General features: G+C 35.8%; 2 non-coding genes across 2 annotated transcripts; one reads left to right on the top strand and one right to left on the bottom strand.

The window, feature by feature from the left end:
- Positions 1–10,833: 10,833 nt before the first annotated feature.
- Positions 10,834–10,941, bottom strand: LOC112719171 (small nucleolar RNA R71). The gene has a single exon (XR_003161484.1). It is a non-coding gene; the product is annotated as a small nucleolar RNA R71 (small nucleolar RNA).
- An 8,226-nt stretch (positions 10,942–19,167) lies between these two features.
- On the top strand, positions 19,168–19,275 carry LOC112719356 (small nucleolar RNA R71). Its single transcript, XR_003161660.1, has one exon. It is a non-coding gene; the product is annotated as a small nucleolar RNA R71 (small nucleolar RNA).
- Positions 19,276–19,660: the final 385 nt, after the last annotated feature.

The following is a 19,660-nucleotide window of genomic DNA, read 5'->3' as shown; positions in this document are numbered from 1 at the left end:
TACAACTCAAAGATTCAATAAATAATTGTACATTAGGTAAAGTTAAACACCTCTAATACTTTTATATCACTGTTTCTTATGCTTCTATACAAGTAGATGATATTAATGCATCAAGTTCATTCGAATGAAGTTGATGTTGAAGTTGAGCTGGCCTTAGTTCAGATTTTTCATATTCAATATCATTTTTTTTTGCCTTGACATCACTTTGCTTCAGAATTCACTACAGAGTATATGACATTGATGTTGGTATTAGCATACCTTGGCAATGCATACATATATGCATAATTTAAAAAGAAAAATAAACAATATTATTAATAAAATATCTGCAGCAACTAAAATTTAGAATTGCACTAAAATTAAAGAAAACACAACCTACCGCCAAAATTTGCTAGCATTTTTCATTAAATAGTTAACTTCAAATTATAGCCACCAACTCATTCACATTTAGGATAAAAAAATTTATTTTAAATTTCTGAGCTAGCTAATTGTGTAGTTAGTATGTTTTGCTCATAGTGAGACTATATCTGAAAATATTAGAGAGAATGTTATTGCTAATAATACAACTTTTCTATAACCAAAATATAGTCTATTACCAATTTTTATAAATTGATGAACTTAAATTTTGGTTTGAATATTTATTATTCCTATTTTTATTGAGAAAATTTTTAATTTATTAGTATAATAAACTAAATTCCAAAGACAAAGATAAAATAAAAATAAAATAATAAATAGATAAGAGTAAAGAGTCATTTGATAATGAACAAAATAGAATTTTATTAAACTCAAAATAAAATAATTAGGCTAACGATAGAAGCATATATTATAATTGATCATTCGATAGTAATCAAATAAAAACGATCTTTCAAGTATAAATTAAATTTGAATTACAGTTGAAGCAGTCATGATTATCTAGTGCATGGTAATATCTATTAGACTGCATAAAGTAATATAAGAATTTTCTTATGTTCAAAAGTTTTCCATTTTTTGAATTTTGAAAACAAAACTATGAAGTTACAATCCACTATACATATCAAACAAAGTACAAAATTATGTAAACTTGCATAAAGTAATATAAGAATTTTCTTATGTTCAAAAGTTTTCCATTTTTTGAATTTTGAAAACAAAACTATGAAGTTACAATCCACTATACATATCAAACAAAGTATAAAATTATGTAATCTTTGTGAGTAAGACAATATTTTTCACTTTGAGTAAGAGATTATCAATACAAAAGAAATATAAAATATGAGATTGAAATATTTAAATTTTTCTAACATAACATAGGATATAAAGACTTTTCGGAATACTAGCTGAATTATATTTTATCTTCTAGTCAAGTGCATTTTCCAATTCGTAACCAAAGTGAATTGACAGAGTACTCAACAAAAGCAAACTGCTTATTTTTCACAATAGCAGAATGAAATTAAAATGGAACATATATAGATTTCTGGTGATACCTATTTTTGTTCATCATAGATAAACAAGTAAACATATGAATCTCCATTAAATTCAAATAAGTGATAAAGTCTAAATCCATCAAACCTCATAAAATAAAAATGAAGTTAGTAATTTTGACAAAAGTTATATAGTACATCTGAGAAAATAGATTTATAAAGAGCTTAAGGATAGAGAGAAACTCATCGAAAAAGATCAGTATTGGCAAAGACAGAATATAGTCATCTAAGCATGACAAAAATATCTATGTACAAGAAGATGAAACCGAAAGAAACGAAGAAGAAGATATGTCCAAAAAGAGGAAGAGAAAGTCCAACAACAATGAAAACGATGAAAAAAGAAAAAACACTATACAAGAAACAAGAAGAGAAAAAAAAAGAATAATAAAATAATTTTATCATTTCAAATTTTATTTGTTGGTCTTTCTTTAATGTAATTTCTATTTGGTTTTTTTTAGTAATTTTAATAATCCTTTTCATTAATTAAAATCTCTTAGTGGTTCTTGGCACTAATTTTCACTATTATTTAAGGTATAAATCGTAATATTTACTAATCTTAGCAAAACATTCTATGAAAAAATATTGACCGTTTAAATAATTAACAAGTTATGAAGTATAGATATTTTGTTAAGTTTTTGTGTTTATGTGTCAGATACATTTTAAATACAAAATTAATATTCGTTCAATATGCGTGTCTGCAGTGTCTAATTGTGTTTTAATAAAAAATAATTTTTTTTAAACACAATTAAATACATCTAAATATCATCACATGTGAGCGCAATGCTGGCTGCTTGACATTGGAGTAACGAACAAATTTCACTCACGTGGGTTAGTAAAGACGTTTAATGGTATTTGGATTTGTATGTTAGTATTTGACTTAATTAACCTGATCCAACTGATTAACTCGATCCGCGTGCACAATAATACGGGGAGTTAGAAGTTAGAACAAGTTAACGTTGTATTTTGATTTAAATATTTTAAATCAATGTAACTAGCTACCATCAACTCTACAATTGGATCCCATTTTTCGATATCGCCGATCTCAAACGACGTTGTTTTCAGGCCAGCATGTAGTTTAAAGTTTTTGGTCCTGTATTATTAATTAAATTAAAAATTAATTATTCAAATCAAATTATGTGATTTTTAAAATCAGACACTTTATTTTTTAAATTTTTAAAATATATAAAAAAATTTAATGTTTATTTTCGTAAAATAATACGATCTCTTTTTATTAGTTATTATCAGTGATGGCTGATGTAACACTTTGATTCTTTACATAATTATTCTAAAAAATTTTGTGATAAAAAATTTGATAAATATCTAAGAATTATTTCATTATAAAATAATAAGATGAATTTAGACTGAATAAGTGAAAATAATAGATATACCATGAGAGATAAAAGCGTGTCTTGAATTGAAAATCCTATCGATAACGACGAATTTGACTGTCAAGTTAAATTCATCTATGAAACCTTTATTACTAGTTTTTCTTGACTGAATTAGCTTAGTAGAACATTCAAAACTTGATCTAAAGTTGAGACACTCTCTGCGACTAATATCTCAATTGCCAGTTGTTCAAACCGATAGAATTTGAAACAGTAATCTTATAGTTTAATTATTAAACCGTATTCTTCTTTTTTTTCTTTAGTAATTCGACTGAACCAACGAAAAACTATCTTCACCCAAGACTCATAAAACTATATAATAAACCAACCCGCCAAACTTAATTAAACCAAACTTGAACCGTACCAAACCAACCGAATTACTAATCCACTATGAACCATGATTAACCAAACCAAGGGAGCTAATCAAGGTTAGCACCATCTCATTATTTTCTCCCATGTGCTGTCCAAACCTCCTCATACATGCAAGCCAAATTTGATGATTCATGAGAATGTAATTAATGCAAGTTTACATGCAAATTAACAAATGCCACCAAACTAGCTCTTTAATCTACTATCTATTGCACTTAAATAGCCTCATATGCTAACAAAAGAAAAAAGAGAGCTGGAGAGAGCGGCTGAAGTGAGTGAGTGAGGGAGAGCTCATCAAAACACTTGAATTCTCATCACATTTTTCTTCCAAATTCAAGAATACCAGATCACTTCCATTCATTCTTCTCACATTCATATTAACTCTCTTCAAATTCCAGCTACAAGCATCCCAAAATATGACCAAGTTGAGCAAGAAAAATACAAGGGGTGGAATAGATGAGCTGGCCAAAGCATTGGAGGAAGGAGAATTAGCAAGTACTAGCCTCTGTCAAGTCCTTTCGTTCAAGAAAAACTATCAGCTGCCTCACCATCTTCACCAACATTTTCTTCTTTAAAATTTAGCAATGAAATTCACACCAACCATCCTCCAAGAAATCCTTTCAAGCTGGCTGAATTTGGGTCAAAGAGGGAGACCATAATCGAAAAGACACTTCAAGAAAGTTAAAGAGGGGGTTAGGAACAAATTCAATGGCTTAAGCAATACAAGAGGTAAGGGTTAAGTAGCTATATGTGTTGGTATATGTGGCTATGATGATTGTTGATGATAGTTGTTGTTAATGATGGTTGATTGTGATGACTGATGATGAATTAAATGATGAATATTGATGATTATTGATAACATATAAATAAGACGTGATCAGAAAGTGAAGGTAAGGATAAAACAGTAAAGCAGAATGAGATGAAGACATAATATAATTGTATAATATATGCAAATAGCCGCTAGTCGCGACCTGCGAAGTTTAGGCTGGTTAAAGTTACAGAATAAAAATCAGTTTGACAACAGAAATTCCCATATCTCCCAAAATACAACACAGTCTCTATAGGCAAGTTTCAAAGGATTAAATACATAGCATAAGTTTTCAAAATAAAAGTGGAGAGAATCTAAGAAAATGTAAATCAGAGAATTTCAAAGGTCTTCGCCATTTTTTCAGATAAACCACAGCTCACTACTGTGCACCTGGACCTGCATATGAAAAACAAGAGATATATACGGAATGAGAACCCCTGACCCATGAGTTCCCAGTACGGTAAAAGTACCAAATAAATACAATGCACAATAATATAAATTCACTAAGCATCTTAAACTTTTTATCTCCTCATATCCATCCTAAGTTCTCACTAATCCATAACGTGGCAACTATCATAGGGGATTCTAATTCTAACCCAATATCCTTTATACTTTCACTACCTTCCCAACCGAATAATCCAAGAACCAAACTTTATACAAACACACACAAACACAAACAATACATACAAGTAATGCACAAGTAATGCATAAGTAAGACAAGTAAGACAATTAGCAAATAATCATGAAACATATATAATTAGGCAAACCAAAGTAATTAAGCAAACCAAAACAATTGAAACATATGCAGATGATGTATGCCTGTCCTACTGGCCGTGAGCTCACGCGTCGGTTAAATCGCCAGAACCCGACACACTCGGTAGCTAACCCAGATATTGTCTTTCTGACATGCCTCCAAACTCTTGGGATAGACTGCCCATCACACGCTCGAGATATAGTGTCCGTCATACTCATGGGATATAATGTCCGTCGTATTTCCTGGTACAAAGTGCTTCCACACTCTCGGGATATAGTGCCTGTCACACTCATGGGATATAATGTCCGACACACATCCCAGAGTAAGGTGTTCCCACACTTTTGAGATATAGCGTCCGCCATGCCACACTCTCGGAATATAGTGTCTGTCACACTCATGGGATATAGTGTCTGACACACCGTACAACAGAGAGAAAACATACACATTCTCATCATCGATCATTCCTCAATCATGTCTCATAATCACATTCACTATTTCTCATTACCACCCTTATACCCTCTCTCGTACACTCACATTTCATCAATTCATAACTCAATTCAAATCTCAAGTTCATCATTTATCATCATCATCATCATCATTCACTTCTCATTCAACATTGTTAACACCTGATTACTTAGTTAATCGCTTTACCTACACTTTTCTATTTAAATCCCCCACTCCAAAACCTCTCTTCACCTCTAAGTCACCATCCCTTCCTAATTTAACCTCCTTTATTACCATTACAACTCAATTCTAGGGTCTTAGAGAGTGGAAATAGAAGTTTAGAAGTTCAAATTTTGGTTTTAAATCATAAAATGCACTTTGCTGAAAACAGGAATCACGCGTACGCGTGGGAGTGCAGTTAGCACATCTCACGTACGCATAGCCTTATCTGTGTACACATGTACGCTGGACAGAAACGACCCTTCGCGAATGAGGGGTATGCGTACGCATACACTGCAGTTTGATTAGAAATGGCTAAGTCTGCAGAATTTTAGTTTTACATACCAAACTTTCGACGCGCATAACTTTCTCGTTTTAAAATATTTTTCATCCATTCTTCAAACGGCATAAATTGGGGTGGAAAAAGGTCAAGCGGCCTGGCTGGCCTGGCCTGATAGAAAATAGGCCCAGGTCCAGGCTATTAAAAAAGTCTATGTTCATTGAAAGACCAGGCCTAGGCTTTTGAAATAGCTTGTTGGGCCTGTCAGGCCGACCTGAGCCTGCAAAGATATATATAGAGTTTTATTATACTAATAAAAATACAATTGGAAGGATTTGAACTTGGGTCTTCTATAATATTAAAATACTTTTATCCACTAAGTTGATTATCTCTTTAATTATATATGTGTATTTTTATTTTCTTAATATCTTTAATTTTTTATGTTGGAATATCAAAAGTCAATTAAATAAAATAATTCTAATTATATCTTAAAATTTAATTATTTATTAAAAAAATAGACCTATTGACAGGTTTCAGGCTAGGCTATATTTAGCAACAGGTCAAGCTCAGTACACATTAAAAAGTTTATACCAGACAAATAGGCCAAGCTTAGGCCAATATACTCTATTATAAGCCTGTCCTGTTAAGAGTGAAGCCTGACCTGGCCTGGCCTGTTTTCACCCCCTAGGCGTAAACTTCACGGACCCAATTTTCATATGCAATAAGTTTGAAACAATTTGAGAATCTCGAAGCCAAGTTATGTCTCGCTGAAGTTCGGCCAAAAATCTAATTTTCACAAAGGTTCATAAACTTCTATTTTACCAAAAACCATAACTCATTTCTAACATTCCAGGCTCGCAAACAACATCAAGACATACCAAATTATACCTCATTCAACAATTTCCTCACCCAATTACTCAATTACATATACTCTATCTATATTACTCTATCTCCATCACAACCAACATCATACAACACACTTTTCATCACATTATCAACATTCACAATTCATTATCAATCATCATCATCAAAATCATCAATTATCAACCTTCACTTACCGTTCATACCTCTTTTTGGCCTCCGGCCTAAATTCACGGCCTCCGGCCCAATATTTCATCAATTCAGCATAACTTATAAACACACAATAATTATTCAACACCAATATCAATTTCACAAGTACAGTATCAATTTCCTTCATGCATCATTGATGAGCGGATAATTTATACGCTTTTTAGCATTGTTTTTACATAGTTTTTAGTATGATTTAGTTACTTTTTAGTATATTTTTATTAGTTTTTAAGAAAAATTCACATTTCTGGATTTTACTATGAGTTCGTGTATTTTTTTGTAATTTCAGATATTTTTCTGGCTGAAATTGAGGGACCTGAGCAAAAATCTGATTCAGAGGCTGACAAAGGACTGCTGATGCTGTTGGATTCTGACCTCCCTGCACTCGAAATGAATTTTTTAGAGCTATAGAAATCCAAATAGTGCGCTCTCAAATGAATTGGAAATTAGACATCTAGGGCTTTTCAGAAATATATAATAGTTCATACTTTGCCTGAGTTTAGATGACGCAAACTGGCATTTAACACCAGCTTTCTGCCCAATTTTGGCGTTAAACACCAGAAACAAGTTGCAAAGCAGAGTTAAATGCCAGAAACAAGTTACAAACTAGAGTTTAACTCCAAGGAAGACCTCTACACGTGAAAGCTTCAATGCTTAGCCCGAGCACACACCAAGTGGGCCTAAAAGTGGATTTCTACATCATTTACTCATTTCTGTAACCCTAGTAACTAGTTTAGTATAAATAGAACTTTTTACTATTGTATTAGACATCTTGGATGCTGAGATCTTTGATCAGTTTTATGCTATCTTAGACTTTTGTGGAGTCTGGCCATTCGGTCATGCCTGAACCATTATCACTTATGTATTTTCAATGGTGGAGTTTCTACACACCATAGATTAAGGTGTGGAGCTCTGCTGTTCCTCGAGTATTAATGCAAAGTACTACTGTTTTCTATTCAGTTCATGCTTATTCTTATTCTAAGATATTCATTCGTACACAAGAACATGATGAATGTGATGATTATGTGACGCTCATCACCATTCTCACTTATGAACGTCTGATTGACAACCACTTCCGTTCTACATGAAGACAAGCTTGAATGCATATCTCTTGGGTTTTTAATCAACGATTCACATCGACTCCCCTCTGACAATGGGGCATTTGAATCTGAGATTGGAACCTTCATGGTATAGGCTAGAATCCATTGGCAGCATTCTTGAGATCCAGAAAGTCTAAACCTTGTCTGTGGTATTTCGAGTAGGATCTGTGATGGGATGACTGTGACGAGTTTCAAACTCGCGACTATAGGGCGTGGTGACAGACGCAAAAGGATAGTAAATTCTATTCCTAGACGATCGAGAACCAACAGCTGATTAGCCATACGATATCTGTGCATGGTATTTTTCATCCGAAACGAGCAATCGGACAGTTGACTAGCCGTACAGAAACCGTAGAGGACCATTTTCACTGAGAGGACGGGAAGTAGCCATTGACAACGGTGACATCCAACATACAGTTTGCCATGGAAAGGAGTATGAAGGATTGGATGAAGGCAGTAGGAAAGCAGAGATTCAGAAGGAACAACGCATCTCCATACGCTTATATGAAATTGCCACCAATAAATTACATAAGTATCTCTATCTTTATTTTATGTTTTATTTATATTTTAATTATTAAAACTCCATAACCATTTTAATCTGCCTGACTGAGATTTACAAGATGACCATAGCTTGCTTCAAGCCGACAATCTCCGTGGGATCGACCCTTACTCACGTAAGGTTTATTACTTGGACGACCCAGTGCACTTGCTGGTTAGTTGTGCGAAGTTGTGAAAAAGAGTGATATTACAATTGTGCGTACCAATTTGTTGGCGCCATTGAGATCACAATTTCGTATACAAAGTTTTTGGCACCGTTGCCGGGGATTGTTCGAGTTTGGACAACTGACGATTCATCTTGTTGCTCAGATTAGGTAATTTTTTCCTTGTTTCAACCTTTATTTTCTTTTCAAAAAGTTTTCAAAAATATTTCAAAAAAACTTTTCTTTTTTTTTTCGTTCCTCCCAAAATAATTTTCGAAAAAAACCAAAAAATTTATAAAATCATAAAAACCAAAAATATTTTGTGTTTCTTGTTTGAGTCTAGAGTCAATTTTTAAGTTTGGTGTCAATTGCATATTTTTATTTTTATTTTTCTCAAAAATTTTTGAAAACTCATGCATGGTGTTCTTCATGATCTTCAAGTGGTTCTTGGTAAGTCTTCTTGTTTGATCTTCATATTTTCTTATTTTGTGTCTTACCTTTTTTTTCATATGCATTTTTAGTTTGTTAGTGTCTAAACATGAAAAATTTCTAAGTTTGGTGTCTTGCATGTTTTTCTTTTCTTAAAAATTTTCCAAAAATAAGTTCTTGGTATTCATCATGATCTTCAAAGTATTCTTGGTGTTCATCTTGACATTCATAGTGTTCTTGCATGCATCATTTGTTTTAATCCAAAATTTTCATGTCTTGAGTCATTTTGTGGTTTTTCTCTTTTCTCATTAATTTCAAAAAAATAAAAAATATTTTTTCCTTATTTTATTAATAATTTTCGAATCTTTAGGTTGATTTAGTCAAAAATTTTTAAAATAAGTTGTTTCTTGTTATTCAAGTCAAGATTTCAATTTTAAAAATCTTATCTTTTCAAAACTTTTTCAAAAATCAATTCTTTTTCATTTTTTGTTATTATTTTCGAAAATTTTAAAAATTGTCTTTCAAAATCTTTTTCTTAATTTCATTTCAAAATTTCAAAAACTTTACTAACAACTAATGTGATTGATTCAAAAATTTCACGTTTGTTACTTTCTTGTTAAGAAATGTTCAATCTTTAAATTCTAGAATCATATCTTTTAGTTTCTTGTTAGTCAAGTAATCAATTTTAATTTCAAAAATCAAATCTTTTTATTTTTTTTCAAATATTTTTCAAAATAAATTTCAATCATATCTTTTCAATCATATCTTTTCAAACATATCTTTTTCACATCATATCTTTTTTAAAATCAATTTCAAAATCTTTTCTAACTTCTTATCTTTTCAAAATTGATTTTCAAATCTTTTTCAACTAACTAATTGACTTTTTGTTTGTTTTAATATTTCTTATCTTTTTCAAAACCACCTAACTACTTTTCTCTCTCTAATTTTCGAAAATCACCTCCATCTTTTTCAAAATTCTTTTAATTAACTAATTGTTTCAAATTTTAATTTTTATTTTATTTCTTCTCTTAGTTTTCGAATTCTAACTTAAAATTAAAATAAAAACAAAAATAATTTTCTTTTCTTAAAATTAATTTTTGGAAACTCCTCTCTCTCATCTCCTTCTATTTATTTATTTATTTACTAACACTTCTCTTCTACTCATAATTCAAACCATCCTCTATTCTCTCTTTGTGTTCAAATTTTTTTCCTCTTCTATTCTTCTTCTCTTTTACTCACATAAAGGAATCTCTATACTGTGACATAGAGAATTCCTCTTCCTTTTCTGTCCTCTTCTTTTTCATATGAGCAGGAGCAAGGACAAGGACATTCTTGTTGAAGAAGATCTTGAACATGAAAGGACTCTGAAGAAGAAGCTAAAGCACAATAATCTAGAGAAAATCTTACAGAGAATCTCGAAAAAGAGGACATGGCCGAACCCAACAACAATGCAAGGAAGATGCTTGGTGACTTTACTGCACCAAATTCCAACCTCCATGGAAGAAGCATCTCAATCCCTGCCATTGGAGCAAACAATTTTGAGCTAAAGCCTCAATTAGTTTCTCTGATGCAATAGAATTGCAAGTTTCATGGACTTCCATCAGAAGATCCTTTTCAGTTCTTAACTGAATTCTTGCAGATCTGTGATACTATTAAGACCAATAGAGTTGATCCTGAGGTCTATAAGTTTATACTTTTCCCTTTTGCTGTAAGAGATAGAGCTAGAACATGGTTGGACTCTCAACCTAGAGATAGCCTGAACTCTTGGAATAAGCTGGTCACAGCTTTCTTAGCCAAGTTCTTTCCTCCTCAAAAGCTTAGCAAGCTTAGAGTGGATGTTCAAACCTTCAGACAGAAAGAAGGTGAATCCCTCTATGAAGCTTGGGAGAGATACAAGCAACTGACCAAAAAGTGTCCTTCTGACATGCTTTCAGAATGGACTATCCTGAATATATTCTATGACGGTCTGTCTGAAATGTCTAAGATGTCATTGGACCATTCTGTAGGTGGATCTATTCACCTGAAGAAAACGCCTGCAGAAGCTCAGGAACTCATTGACATGGTTGCAAATAACCAGTTCAAGTACACTTTTGAAAGGAATCTTGTGAGTAATGTGACGCCTCAGAGGAAGAGAGTTCTTGAAATTGATGTTCTGAATGCCATATTGGCTCAGAATAAAATGTTGACTCAACAAGTCAATTTGATTTCTCAGAGTTTGAATGGATTGAAAAATGCATCCAATAGTACTAAAGAGGCATCTTCTGAGGAAGAAGCTTATGATCCTGAGAACCCTGCAATGGCAGAGGTGAATTACATGGGTGAAGCCTATGGAAACACCTATAATCCTTCATGGAGAAATCATCCAAATTTCTCATGGAAGGATCAACAAAATCCCCAACAAGGCTTTAATAATGGTGGAAGAAACATGTTTAGCAATAGCAAGCCTTTTCCATCATCCTCTCAGCAACAGACAAAAAACTCTGAGCAGAGCCCCTATAGCTTAGCAAACATAGTCTCTGATCTATCTAAGGCCACTTTAAGTTTCATGAATGAAACAAGGTCCTCCATTAGAAATTTGGAGGCACAAGTGGGCCAGCTGAGTAAAAGAGTCACTAAAACTCCTCCTAGTACTCTCCCAAGCAATACAGAAGAGAATCCAAAAAGAGAGTGCAAGGCCATAACCTTACTTGGTGTGGCCGAACCTAGAGAGGAGAAAGAGGACGTGAATCCCAGTGAGAAAGACCTCATGGGATATCCTCTGGATGAAAAGGAGTTCCCATTTGAGGAACCAACGTTATCTGAGACTCATCTAGAGACCATAGAGATTCCATTGAACCTACTTCTGCCATTCATGAGCTCTAATGAGTATTCCTCCTCTAAAGAGGATGAAGATATTACTGAAGAGCAAGTTGCTAAGTACCTTAGAGCAATCATGAAGCTGAATGCCAAGTTATTTGGTAATGAGACTTGGGTGGATGAACCCCCCTTGCTCACCAATGAACTGAATAACTTGGTTAGGCAGACATTACCTCAAAAGAAACAGGATCCTGATAAATTCTTAATTCTCTGTACCATAGGCACCATGACCTTTGAGAAGGATCTGTGTGACCTGGGGTCAGGCATAAACTTAATGCCACTCTCTGTAATGGAAAAACTGGGAATCTTTGAGGTACAGGCTGCCAAATTCTCATTAGAGATGGCAGACAAGTCCATGAAAAAGGCTTATGGACAGGTAGAGGATGTACTAGTAAAGGTCGAAGGCCTTTACACCCCTACTGATTTCATAATTCTAGACATTGGGAAGGATGAGGATGAATCCATCATCCTTGGAAGACCCTTCCTAGCCACAGCAAAAGCTGTGATTGAAGTGGACAGAAGAAAGTTGATCCTTTAATTGCACGAGGACTACCTTGTGTTTAAAACTCAAGGATCTCCCTCTGTAACCATGGAGAGGAAGCAAGGAAAGCTTCTCTTAATGCAGAGTCAAACAAAGCCCCACAATCAAACTCTAAGTTTGGTGTTGGGAGGCCACAACCAAACTCTAAGTTTGGTGTTGAACCCCCACATTCAAACTCTAAGTTTGGTGTTCGGAGGTCCCAACAATGCTCTGAACATCTGTGAAGTGGGTGCACGAAATTGTGATCTCTAACAATGGCATTCAACTTGGTATGCACATCTACTAACTCAGCACTTTCTTCACAACTTCGCACAACTAACCAGCAAGTGCACTGGGTCGTCCAAGTAATAAACCTTACGTGAGTAAGGGTCGATCCCACGGAGATTGTTGGTATGAAGCAAGCTATGGTCATCTTGTAAATCTCAGTTAGGCGGATAATAAATGGTTATGGGATTTTCGAATAATAATAATAAATAAACATAAAATAAAGATAGAAATACTTATGTAAATCATTGGTGAGAATTTCAGATAAGTGTAGGAAGATGCTTTGTCCATGTTGGATCTCTGCTTTCCTACTACCTTCTTTCAATCCTTCTTACTCCTTTCCATGGCAAGCTGTATGTAGGGCATCACCGTTGTCAATGGCTACATCCCATCCTTTCAGTGAAAATGGTCTAAATGCTCTGGTCACAGCACAGCTAATCATCTGTCGGTTTTCGATCATGTCAGAATAGAATCCATTGATTCTTTTGCGTTTGTCATCACGCCCAACAATCGTGAGTTTGAAGCTCGTCACAGACATTTAATCCTTGGATCCTACTCGGAATACCACAAACAAGGTTTAGACTTTTCGGATCCTCAAGAGTGGCCGCCAAAGGGTTCTAGCTTATACCACAAAGATTCTGATTAAGAAATCCAAGAGATACTCGCTCTTTCTAAGGTAGAATGGAAGTGGTTGTCAGTCATGCATTCATAGGTAAGAATGATGATGAGTGTCACGGATCATCATATTCATCATGTTGAAGTGCAACGAATATCTTAGAACAAGAATAAGCTAAATTGAATAGAAAATAGTAGTAATTGCATTAAAACTCGAGGTACAACAGAGCTCCACACCCTTAATCTATGGTGTGTAGAAACTCCACCATTGAAAATACATAAGTGATGAAGGTCCAGGCATGGCCGAGAGGCCAGCCTCCAAAACGTGATCAAAGGATCAAAATACAATCCAGCGATAATAATACAATAGTAAATTGTCCTATTTATACTAGACTAGCTACTAGGGTTTACAGAAATAAGTAATTGATGCATAAATCCACTTCCGGAGCCCACTTGGTGTGTGCTTGGGCTGAGCTTAAGCTTTACACGTGCATAGGCTTCTTTTGGAGTTAAACGCCAAGTTGTAACGTGTTTTTGGCGTTTAAGTCTGGTTTGTGACGTATTTCTGGCGTTTGACTCCAGAATGCAGCATGGAACTGGCGTTGAACGCAAGTTTGCGTTATCTAATCTCGAATAAAGTATGGACTGTTATATATTGCTGAAAAGGTCTGGATGTCGACTTTCCAACACCGTTGAGAGCGCGCCATTTGGAATTCTGTAGCTCCAGAAAATCCATTTTGAGTTCAAGGAGGTCAGCCTTTTGTCAGAGTTTTGCTCAGGTCCCTCAATTTCAGCTAGAAAATATCTGAAATCACAGAAAAACACACAAACTCATAGTAAAGTCCAAAAATGTGAATTTATCATAAAAACCAATGAAAACATCCCTAAAAGTAGCTAGATCCTACTAAAAATTACCTAAAAACAATGCCAAAAAGCGTATAAATTTTCCGCTCATCAGAACACCAAACTTAAATTGTTGCTTGTCCCCAAGCAACTGAAAATCAAATAGGATAGAAAGAAGAGAACGTACTATAAATCCCAAAATATCAATGAGTATTAGTTCTAATTAGATGAGCAGGACTTGTAGCTTTTTACTTCTGAACAGTTTTGGCATCTCACTTTATCCTTTGAAGTTTAGAATGATTGGCATCTATAGGAACTCAGAGTTTCAGATAGTGTTATTGATTCTCTTAGTTAAGTATGTTGATTCTTGAACACAGCTACTTTTATGAGTCTTGGCCGTGGCCCTAAGCACTTTGTTTTCCAGTATTACCACCAGATACATAAATGCCACAGACACATGACTGGGTGAACCTTTTCAGATTGTGACTCAACTTTGCTAAAGTCCCTAGTTAGAGGTGTCCAGAGCTCTTAAGCACACTCTTTTTTCTTTGGATCACGACTTTAACCACTCAGTCTCAAGCTTTTCACTTGGACCTGCATGCCACAAGCACATGGTTAGGGACAGCTTGATTTAGCCGCTTAGGCCTGGATTTACTTCCTTGGGCCCTCCTATCCATTGATGCTCAAAACCTTGGATCCTTTTTACCCTTGCCTTTTGGTTTTATGGGCTATTGGCTTTTTCTGCTTGCTTTTTCTTTTCTTTCTATATTTTTTGCCACGTTTTTTTCGCAAGCTTCTTCTTTTTCACTGCTTTTTCTTGCTTCAAGAATCAATTTTATGATTTTTTAGATTATCAATAAAATTTCTCTTGTTCATCATTCTTTCAAGAGCTAACAATTTTAACATTCATAAATAACAAGATAAAAAATATGCACTGTTTAAGCATTCATTCAGAAAATAGAAAGTATTCTCACCACATCAATATAATTAAACTAATTTCAAGGATAAATTCGAAACTCATGTACTTCTTGTTCTTTTGTATTAGAAACATTTTTCATTTAAGAGAGGTGAAGGATTCATGGAATTATTCATAGCCTTAAGACATAGTTACTAAACACTAATGATCATGTAGTAAAGACACAAACATGGATAAACATGAAGCTTAGAAACCGAAAAATAGAGAAATAAGAACAAGGAATGAGTCCACCTTAGTGATGCTGGTGCCTTCTTCTTGAAGGACCAATGATGTCCTTGAGCTCTTCTATGTCTCTTCCTTGCCTTTGTTGCTCCTCCCTCATTGCTCTTTGATCTTCTCTAATCTCATGGAGAATGATGGAGTGCTCTTGGTGTTTCACCCTTAGTTGGTCCATGTTATAACTCAAGTCTTCTAGAGAAGTGTTGAGTTGTTCCCAATAGTTGTTGGGAGGAAAGTGCATCCCTTGAGACATCTCAGGGATTCCTTGATGATGAGCTTCCTCATGCATCTCTTGAGATCCATGAATGGCCTCTCTTGTTTGCTCCATCCTTTTCTTGGTGATGGGCTTGTCCTCTTCAATAAGGATATCTCCTTCTATGATAACTCCAGCTGAGTAGCATAGATGGCAAATAAGATGAGGAAAAGCTAGCCTTGCCATGGTGGAGGACGTTTCGGCTACTTTGTAGAGTTCTAGAGAGATGACTTCATGAACTTCTACTTCTTCTCCAATCATGATGCTATGGATCTTGATGGCCCAATCCATAGTAACTTCGGATCGGTTGCTAGTGGGGATGATGGAGCGTTGGATGAACTCCAACCATCCTCTAGCTACAGGCTTGAGGTCCAGTCTTCTTAATTGAACCGGCTTGCCTTTGGAGTTTCTTTTCCATTGAGCTCCTTCCACACATATGTCCATAAGGACTTGGTCCAACCTTTGATCAAAGTTGACCCTTCTAGTGTAGAGGCGTACATCTCCTTGCATCATGGGCAAGTTGAACGCCAACCTTACATTTTCCGGATTGAAATCTAAGTATTTCCCCCGAACCATTTGTAAGATAATTCTTTGGGTTCGGGTTCATACTTTGATCATGGTTTCTAGTGATCCATGCATTGGCATAGAACTCTTGAACCATTAAGATTCCGACTTGTTGAATGGGGTTGGTCAGAACTTCCCAACCTCTTCTTTGGATCTCATGTCAGATCTCCAGATACTCATTTTTCTTGAGTTTGAAAGGGACCTCAGGGATCACCTTCTTCTTGGCCACAACTTCATAGAAGTGGTCTTGATGGGCTTTTGAGATGAATCTCTCCATCTCTCATGACTCGGAGGTGGAAGCTTTTGTCTTCCTTTTCTCTTTTCTAGAGGTTTCTCCAGCCTTAGGTGCCATCAATGGTTATGGAAAAATAAAAAAAGCTATGCTTTTACCACACCAAACTTAGAATATTGCTCGCCCTCAAGCAAAAAAAAAGAATAGATGAAGAAGAAGAAAATATGGAGGAGAAGGAAAGAGGGTTGTGTTTCGGCCAAGGGGGAGAAGAGAGGGTTGTGTTGTGTGAAAATGAAGAAGAATGGAGGGGTTTATATAGTGGAGGGAGAGGGGTTAAGGTTCGGCCATATTGGTTGGGTTTGGGTGGGAAAGGGAATTTGAATTTGAAAGTAGATGGGGTTTATAGGAAAGAATGGATGGATGTGAGTGGTGAAGAGGTGATGGGGAAGAGAGATTGAGGTGATTGGTGAAGGGTTTTGGGGAAGAGTGTTTATTGGATTATGTGAGGAGGAGAGAGGGTGAGTTGAGGTAGGTGGGGATTCTATGGGGTCCACAGATCCTGGGTGATCCTGTGGGGTCCACAGATCCTGAGGTGTCAAGGATTTATCATCCCTACACCAATTAGGCGTGTAAAATGCCATCTCTATGCAATCCTAGCATTTAACGCCAGATTGATGCTTGTTTCTGGCGTTAAACGCCAGCTTTATGCTTGTTCTAGGCGTTCAACGCCCATCTGCAGCATGTTTCTGGCGTTGAACGCCAGCTTTCCTCAGTGTGCAATCCTGGCATTTAAATGCCAGATTGCTGCATGTTTCTGGCATTCAGTGCCAGATCCATGCTCTGTTCTGGCGTTGAACGCCAGCCAGATGCTCCTTACTGGCGTTTAAACGCCACTAAGCCTTTCCTTCAGGGTGTGCTGTTTCTTCTGCTATTTTTGATTCTATTTTTAATTTTAGTAATTGTTTTGTGACTCCACATGATCATGAACCTAATAAAACATAAAAGAATAATAAAAAATAAAATTAGATAAATAAAAAATTGGGTTGCCTCCCAATAAGTACTTCTTTAATGTCAATAGCTTGACAGTGGGCTCTCATGGAGCCTCACAGGTGATCAGATCAATGTTGTAGACTCCCAACACCAAACTTAGAGTTTGGATGTGGGGGTTCAATACCAAACTTAGAGTTTGGCTGTGGCCTCCCAACACCAAACTTAGAGTTTGATTATGGGGGATTTGTTTGACTCTATCTTGAGAGAAGCTTTTCATGCTTCCTCTCCATGTATACAGACGAACTCCCTTGGGTCTTAAACACAAGGTAGTCCCCATTCAATTGAAGGACTAATTCTCCTCTGTTAACATCTATCACAGCTCCTGCTGTGGCTAGGAAGGGTCTTCCAAGGATGATGCATTCATCCTTCTCCTTCCTAGTGTCTAAGATTATGAAATCAGTAGGAATGTAAAGGCCTTCAACCTTTACTACACGTCCTCTACCAATCCATAAGCTTGTCTTACTGACTTGTCTGTCATTTGTAATGAGAATGTGGCAGGCTGTACCTCAATGATCCCTAGCTTCTCCATTATAGAGAGTGGCATAAGATTTATGCCTGACCCTAGGTCACACAGAGCCTTCTCAAAGGTCATGGTGCCTATGGTACAGGGTGTTAAGAATTTACCAGGATCTTATTTCTTTTGAGGTAAAGTTTGCTGAACCCATGTATTTAGTTCACTAATGAGCAAGGGAGGTTCACTTCCCAAGTCTCATTACCAAACAACTTGGCATTCAGCTTCATGATAGCTCCTAGATATTGAGCAACTTGCTCTCCAGTTACATCTTCATCCTCTTCAGAGGAAGAATAGTTTTCAGAGCTCATGAATGGCAGAAGGAGGTTTAATGAGATCTTTATGGTCTCTATATGACCTTCAGATTCCTTTGGGTCCTCTATAGGAAACTTTTTCTTGCTTGAGAGACGTCCCATGAGGTCTTCCTCATTGGGATTCACGTCTTCTCCTTCCTCTCTAGGTTCGGCCATGTTGATTATGTCAATAGCCTTGCACTCTTTTTTTGGATTCTCTTCAGTATTTCTTGGGAGAGTACTAGGAGGAGTTTCAGTGACTTTCTTACTCAGCTGGCCCACTTGTGCCTTTAAATTTTTAATAGAGGACCTTGTTTCACTCATGAAACTTAAAGTGGCCTTAGACAGATCAGAGACTATGTTTGCTAAGTTAGAGGTGCTCTGCTCAGAGTTCTCTGTCTGTTGCTGAGAAGATGATGGAAAAGGCTTGCTATTGCTGAGCCTATTTCTTCCACCATTATTAAAGCCTTGTTGAGGCTTTTGTTGATCCTTTCATGAGAAATTTGGATGATTTCTCTATGATGAATTATAGGTGTTTCCATAAGGTTCACCCATGTAATTTACCTCTGCCATTGCAGAGTTCTCAAGATCATAAGCTTCTTCTTTAAAAGATGCCTCTTTAGTACTGTTGGATGCATTTTGCCATCCATTCAGACTTTGAGAAATCATGTTGACTTGCTGAGTCAACATTTTATTCTGAGCCAATATGGCATTCAGAGTATTAATTTCAAGAATTCCCTTCCTCTGAGGCGTCCCATTATTCATGGAATTCCTCTCAGAAGTGTACACGAACTGGTTATTTGCAACCATGTCAATAAGCTCTTGAGCTTCTGCAGGCGTTTTCTTTAAGTTAATGGATCCGCCTATAGAATGGTCCAGTGACATCTTAGAAAACTCAGATAGACCATAGTAGAATATATCCAAAATGGTCCACTCTAAAAGCATGTCAGAAGGACACCTTTTGGTCATCTGCTTGTATCTTTCCCAAGCTTCATAGAGGGATTCACCATCTTTTTGTTTGAAGGTTTGAACATCCACTCTAAGCTTGCTCAACTTTTGAGGAGGAAAGAACTTAGCCAAGAAGGCCGCAACCAGCTTGTCCCATGAGTCCAGGCTATCTTTAGGCTGTGAGTCCAACTATGTTCTAGCTCTGTCTCTTATAGCAAAAGGGAAAAGCATGAACCTGTAGACTTCAGGATCTACTCCATTAGTCTTAACAGTCTCACAGATCTGCAAGAACTCAGTTAAAAACTGGTAGGAATCTTCTGATGGAAGTCCATAGAACTTGCAGTTATGTTGCATTAGAGCAACTAGTTGAGGTTTTAGCTCAAAATTGTTTGCTCCAATGGTATGGATTGAGATGCTTCTTCCATCAAACTTGGAAGTAGGTGTAGTATAATCACCAAGAATCCTCCTTGCATTATTATTTTCG

The sequence above is a fragment of the Arachis hypogaea genome, chromosome 10 (genome assembly GCF_003086295.3).
Source record: "Arachis hypogaea cultivar Tifrunner chromosome 10, arahy.Tifrunner.gnm2.J5K5, whole genome shotgun sequence".
In the NCBI taxonomy this organism is placed as follows: domain Eukaryota; kingdom Viridiplantae; phylum Streptophyta; class Magnoliopsida; order Fabales; family Fabaceae; genus Arachis; species Arachis hypogaea.
Note: the sequence above shows the minus strand (reverse complement) of the source record. Positions and strands in the feature narration are given on the sequence as shown.